Source organism: Vicia villosa, linkage group LG5 (genome assembly GCF_029867415.1).
Source record: "Vicia villosa cultivar HV-30 ecotype Madison, WI linkage group LG5, Vvil1.0, whole genome shotgun sequence".
NCBI classification, from domain to species: domain Eukaryota; kingdom Viridiplantae; phylum Streptophyta; class Magnoliopsida; order Fabales; family Fabaceae; genus Vicia; species Vicia villosa.
In genome coordinates, this window is record NC_081184.1 from 26,318,847 (window position 1) to 26,326,633 (window position 7,787).

Genomic DNA, 7,787 nt, shown 5'->3' on the forward strand with positions numbered 1-7,787 from the left:
AGCTTTCAAAACTCCAATAGGAACTACCCCATTCAAACTCGTTTATGGAAAATCATGCCACCTACCAGTAGAGCTAGAACATAAAGCCTATTGGGCCATTAAGAACTTAAACTTAAACTACACTGCCGCTGGTGAGAAACGACTTCTAGACATAAACGAATTAGAAGAACTTAGACAAGACGCTTACGAAAACGCCAAAATCTATAAAGAGCGAACGAAAAAATGGCACGACAAGCGTATATCTAGGAAAAATTTTAGCATAGGCGATAAAGTGCTCTTATTTAATTCTAGACTAAAATTATTTCCTGGTAAGTTACGATCTAGATGGTCTGGCCCTTTCGAAATAACTAACATATTTCCGAGTGGAGCGATAGAAATCAAAGGAGAAACCGTCAAACCTTTTGTCGTAAATGGGCAACGTCTTAAGTATTACCATCATCTCGAATACGATGAAAACATCGAAGTTTTTAAACTTGACGAACTGCCCGCTCTTTCGAAAAAATAGTTTTCTATTTTTAAATCGTCGAGCTTACGACATTAAACAAAGCGCTTGGTGGGAGACAACCCACATTTATTTATTCTTCTATTTTTTTATTTTATTTATTAAAACTTTAATTTTTCTACTTTTTTATTTTTATTTTTCATTTTTAAAACTTTATTCTATTTTTAATTTTAATTTTAATCATTTTTTATTTTTCATACATCTTATAATAATTATTATAATTATAACTACTATCTATGAATTGAGAAAATATTTCCGTTATAATTATATTTATTATTATAACTTGTTACCTAAGCTTAATTTTAACTTTTTATTTTATTTTAAATAAACACTAGCCTAATTCTAACTTATCCTAATATTTTCAACTTCTAGGTTTTTCAATTAACTACTAACTACGATGGAAGGAGTTGATAATATGGAAGTTGTGTTCCGTGGTAGAGGACAAGAAGCAAGATTCAACAAGCTGGCTGAAAGACAAATAGATCTAACTTGCTACCCTGACCAATCGACTATGATACGACTTGGCATCCAAGAAAGCGTTTTGCACCTGCTTAACCAAGTCGGTTGGACTGGTTACCACTTGTTCCGCAAGTTTAATACCTACCGGAAACTCACTTTGGAATTTTTGAGCTCACTGACCTATCTTCCAAACAGTGGACAAGGACTGAAGAAAGGAGTCATCCTTTTTCGACTCTTTGGAATGGAATTTAACTTTTGCATGGGAGACTTTGCTAAAATGTTAGAACTACCTAATGAACCTATGGATGCAAATGAAGAAGAACTCAACCAAGGGCAAGCTGATGTCAACCAACCTCCTCCAAACAACCCTCCGCCTATCACTCTTGAAGCCATGTATGCTGCTATTCAACGCCAAGATCAACTCGTTCAAGCTATGCAGACAAACCAAACTGAAACAATTAGGCTCATCCGAGAGATGCAACAGGAGCACCGTGACTATGCTATTAGGAACGAAAGTCAATACGCTGAAATTGCCACATATTTGCATGATCTTGACATTCGTGTTAATGACTCTCCTGATAGACGTCGCCGTGTTCGTACAAGAGGCGCGAGCAGTTCTCGAAACCGCAACAATGAGGAGTAGTTCTTATGCACTGAGGACATTGCATCATCTAAGTCTGGGGGAGTCGTATTATTTCTATTTCCTATTTCCTTTAGTTTTATTTTTCCCTTCAGTTATTTCCCTTCCTTGTAATGTTTTTCTAATTCAATAAAGAATATTTATGGAATTTAAGTCTTATATGTATAATTCCGTAGTTATTTCAATTTCTTCCATTTTCTTGAGCCATAACAAAAAAATTTTACTTTGCTCCTAAACGATAAACGCAAACCCCACACGTTCAAGAAATACGAAGCTACTCAATCACTCAACGCACCGAAACTGAATAATCAATATAGTTATTGTCGCAACACTCTAAAACCCCCGAGTATACATAACCGATTTGAATACCCGTTATACCAAAACCATCGACTTTAAGTTTTGAAATAACCCTTAGTAGTTTATTCTAGCAGTCGGCACCGTCTTAGATACAAACTACGCAGAGAGTCGATGAATATAAGTGTATGATCCTCATAATAATTATGTGTTCAACTATAAGAAGAAATGTGCCTACTAAGTAAGGTGATCCTCACAAGATCATTTAACCTAACGGTCGCAAATCTCATATACAAAGAATTTAAAAACTCACTGTCGATTGGTTCAGAAGTCATCTGGTAATGAACTTGGTAGGAAGGACTATTGTCCGATTCCCCACAATCTACAAGTGAATGCTAAGGAGTATACCACATATTGTGCCAGAACTCCATGAGAAGGATCATAGTCACTAACCGACTACTCTGCTATGTGCGTGTCAAGATAATGGGCTTAATGTGATTGCGCGCGAATGAAAAGGGTGAAACATGATGACGAGTCAAATAGGTCGAGCTATAATGGCATGATTCGGATTGGTATGCATACTGGGAGTTGTTTAGTGTTGTTACTATAGGTTTATTGCTAAGATTCGTTACTTCCGAATAAGAACACTATGTAGCTAAGTATGACTGAACGACGTGGTGGAAGTGTGTTTCATTTATCTTTATCTTCTTATTTTGCTTGAGGACAAGCAAAGGTTCAAGTCTGGGGGAATTTGATAACACGATTTTATATCGTATATTTAGCCTAAAATCCATAGATATTTATAGCATTTTCCGTTTATTATGTTAATTTATTATGATATTACGCGTGTATTTGCTTTGTTTCAGGTTTTACACTATTATTATGACTAATTGCGAAAAAGAGAAGAAATGGAGCTAAAACGACCCATATCTATGCCTAAAAGACGAAGAATAGGTGCTGAAGTAAAAAGGGAGTGCAATTAGGACCCAAAGGCCCAAAAGAGAAGAACCAGCCCACAAAGGAACAAAAATGCGTAGCCCAAACCATGCAAGCAAGTGGAGACGCACGTCTCCACGTTCTCTTCTGCCACGTCACCAAGAGGAGACGCCCGTCTCCATTTCCCTGAAGATTCTCCACTTGAGACGCACGTCTCAAGTCACGCACCCAGTCTCCCTGAAGAACCGGAGACGCACGTCTCCAAGCCAGTCTGCAGAATCTCCTCTTTTCACGCAAAGCAACTGCAAAGCCTCTCCTATAAATAGGACCAGCCACTTCACTTCAATCGGTCCGATTTCCTGCCAACGAAGTGCTGCCGAAATTGTACCGCGAACTGCTTTTCATTAGTCTGTTTTCATTTAACCGTCTATTTTCTCACAACGATTTCTACACTGGAAATTGTTGTGAACTTTTCATAGATCTAGCCTTACGTTAGATTTATCGCTTTATTTTCCTTGTTTTTATTTTCTGCCATTTAAATTCCGAAGAACGATCCAGCCAACCTGTGGTGGAAGTTCGAGTACTTCAAGATTCAATTCAATCCAGATTTATTTTAATTCAGGTTTTTTATTTACCGCCTTATTTATATTATTTATCTGCATGATATATTATATGCCATTTAATATGCTTATTATTATGAACCGAACCAATATATGTATGTTTAATCGTATTAATATGTCTGGCTAAAATACTAAAGGTATCGGTATGTAAAGTAAGTTAACCGTAGGGATCCGAAATAAATTGGCTTAAATTATGTTTTATTAATTATCACTTATTTTTGGTTTATATGTCTAGTTAATTAGTAAGTCTTAAAACCAATAGAGCGAAAGTTTGAGGGATTAGGACGGTCAAAGGTTAAAATCAATAGAGCGAAAGTTTGAGATCTTTAACTGGATAGTAGACATAGGACATTAGTTTTAAGGACGGCGAAAGCGTATTAAAACTAATTGGAACTTATTTATTTTCAAAAATTATTTTTACACTCGAGCGGGATGGCGAAAGCGTACGTTAGGGATATTAGCATGTTCCGAGTCAACAGAGCGAAAGTTTGAGATTAGGAGATTTAAATAGATAACAACCTCGTAAAATAGGCATTTTATTAATTACATTGTTTCCAAAAAGCTCTTCTAAAATCTAATGGGATGGCGAAAGCGTACATTAGGATTAGGATAGTAGTCTGACTCAACAGAGCGAAAGTTTGAGACGAGGATTTTTAATCAATTGGAATTAGTAAAGATTTTTAATTTAATTATGCAAAAGCCAATGGACCTTCGGATTACCTGTAGTTAAACGAAATACATACTGATACCTGTCTTTTATTATTATTCTTTATTTTCTCACAATCACTTTCCCTTAGGAACAATCGAAATTTTAGTACTCCTAGCTTTACATAGTAACCTTAGATAACGGTAGATCGATTCATAGTCCCTGTGGATTCGATATCTTTTAAAACTACACGACACGACTGTGCACTTGCAGTTATCAGATTTATAGACACGTAAAGTCGCGATCAGTGGATAGTCGCAAATTCATCCTCACTCTCGAGATCTCCAATAATCCAGATCTAACGTCCAAGAGTTGCACCTCTACCATGCACCTTCACAAGGGAGCCACACAAGATCGCAAGGTTAACCAAAATCCTTCAGCTATGAGCCATGCCAATCGAAACGCTAAGTTCCTGAATTCTTATTTTATGGTTGACCCCGAAGTTTCCTCCGACCGCCAACCATATCAGATCAAATGCAAAGCTAAGTGTCTTTTTGTTTATTTATTTATTCTTAAATTCTTTATCCTTTTATTTTTAGGGTTTATCCTTTTATTTTTAGGGTTAGCAATGTTTGCCACTGAACCGATAATGCACTCACTCTATTTTGCCATTTTTCCCACCTTTTCAGGGTTTGCCAATTGTCAAAGCTTCGAATATCGGTAACCCTAAAACTTTTCTCTAAATTATTATTTATGTCAAACTTATTATCCCGCTGGTTTCAATTCCCCTCTCCTCCGCTGGTTGTAATTTCCCTTCCCCATATTGCTTTAATTATATTGTTTATATTACTGTGTGGTTAGTAATCTTAGGGAATGCAAGTCTTGAACTGAATTAGAATGACTTAATTACCAGATAATATAACTGAATATAATCACGTGATTGTTGCACCCACACACACCTTTGGGGGTAACCTCTCTGTTGCCTTGTTGCCTGTTGCCTTGTGTTTTTTGCAGAATAGCCATGTCCCTCGAATACGGGGATACCTCAGCCATGTTGCCTCGATACAAATAAAAGTCATAAGTCCCTAGTGATGCTGCTGTCGGTACACGAATATGACTTCGACCCTCGAAAGTTGCCTACGAAAAAGGCTGAGGTATCTTCTGGCTGCCTACGAAAAGGCTATTCTGATCCTTCCCTTTAGACTACCTGCCTCTCTATGGCATGGGACAGTCTTAAGGCGAACGATAATTCGACGACCCTTCAACCTCCAACCTCCAAATGAAAGGCTTCCTGCCCTCTTATGGCATGGATAAACCCTTTCACCCTGAAAGGCTAAAAAGAACATTTTTCATCTAACCAGGTAATTTGCCCTTAATTGCATGCTCTGGTTTAAAAACATCTTTCTACTATTTTCTAAACACTTTCAAGGCTACGCTCATTTACGAGCTAAAGTCCTTGTTTCTTCTTCTTCTACATTTCTAAAACTTTTGGTTTCGAAAACGAGCAAAGCAATTAAGAGCCCATGGAAAACCATGGATGCAAAGGGTGTTTTTAAACCTTCCCTTTGCATAATTACCCCCCGAACTCAAAGTTTCTTTTAAAGGTTTTTTCTGTTCTTTTAGCCTTTCTGATAAATTTGGATAAAATAAAAGTCGGTGGCGACTCTTGCTTACCGCGACATTTTTTCGATTATAAAAGTTAGTTCACCGTATTACAGAACTGGCGACTCTGCTGGGGAATTTTCAATAAAAGAGGGGTTACCTTAAAAGTTTAGGATTCACTTAAATGTTTTCTATTGTTTGCTTTGCTTGTTTTATTTTTCAGGGCTGTTTTGGGAAAATTGAAGGACGAATCCTATTCCCGGATTCAAGAACACTTAAGATTAGGAGTGGCATAGTCATGGCGATCTCTTTCACATATGTGGGAGATGAGTCAATATGAAGTTCACACTTGAGTTAGGACTCCATAGCATATGCACACCTTTCTCAAATGAGGGGGGTCTATGTATGTGTCTGTGGGTGCGCCGGAGCTCAAGGACCTTTAGTTACCCTTAACCCATCCTAGCCTTTAGGAACGTAGTGGGGGGACTACTCTTGACAAATGTTAAGAACTAGTCGCTACCCGATGCTACAATTCAGATAGGTCCTTTCTCAAAGTATCATTGCATGATGCGAATGTATCATGTCCGAGGGTGCTTTAGAAGGGCTGGCAATTCTGGATAACTTGTAGAACCCGTTGCTGAAATCTCCTTATCCATAGAAATACCCTTGGGAAGGACACCTAATCAGACTCCATGCAAGCCTTAAGCCAAAAATTGTGTGACTTGTGTGACTTGTTTGTGTTTGCTACTAACCTTCATTTCCTCGTAGGTTTTGTTGAAAGGACTTGTTTGTCCTTACCATCTCGCACTATGCCTAATGAACTGCATTCGCATGACATCATGACATCATAAGCATAACATGATTTAACTAACCCTTTCAAGGATCTTAGGGATTTAGGGCGCACAATTTCAGGGACTCCTATCAAGGACTGATTTCCTAATCAAGGGGCAAGAGGATTTATTTTCCTCTGGTCACACACCTTCCAATTCAAAAACTCAGTACCTAGCAAGGGGCAAGAGGATTTACTTTCCTCTGGCCATGTATCTTCAAATTCGGAAGTATCCCGAATCAGAGGCGATGACCCACTCGATATGGTGAGCTTGATTCTCAAAGAAGGATGTTCAAAGACAAGAGTCAGAATTCTTCAAACAAATATGCGACCAAATCACTTTCCAATGTTGCTAACTAAATTCCTTAAAGATCCTTGAAAACATTTCATTTGCATTCATGACATTGCATATTTCTAACTTTGTTTTCAGGTTCCGCCTCGACAATCATTCCTCTCAGATATAATCGAGCTGGAGATTCATTATAACAAGCCCTTTTACATTCCAAAACTTCGTCAAATAACTCATCGACTCTAACAAGCAAGCATTCTCTATCAGATATGGTCTAATGTATGACCCGTTCCGGTATTCTTAATCAGATATGGTTTAATGTATGACTCGTTCTGGTATTCTCCTTCAGATATGGTTTAATGAATAACTCGTTATGATATCCTTTCTCAGATATGGTCCAATGTATGACTCGTTCTGACATTCCAACAGATATGGTCTAATGTACGACTCGTTCTGCTATTCCTCAACAGATATGGTCTAATGTACGACTCGTTCTGTTATTCCTCTTCAGATATGGTCTAATGTATGGCTCGTTCTGATATTCCTCCTCAGATATGGTCCAATGTATGACTCGTTCTGACATTCCTCTGCAAATATGGTCTAATGAATAACTCGTTTTGACATCCTTCAACAGACAAGTCTAAATGTACGACTAGTTCTGATATCCCTCAATATATATGGTCTATTTGCTCTAACGTCCTCTATCACATATGGTCTAAATGTATGACCCGATTCTCTCATCACGAACAATGCTGTGCACAATCGGAAAGGTCGCAATGAACACAACCAATCTGTGGGGACAATTCTGATCTCTACTCCAGTTCCGCGACAAAGACGCAAGTCAGATGTACCTAAGCGACAATTCACAAAGATCAACATGTCGTTGGCTCAGGCATTACAACATTTGTCGAGAGCAAACTTGATTACTGTGAGGGATCCTCCTATAAAGCCCAACACTTTCGCTCCTAGC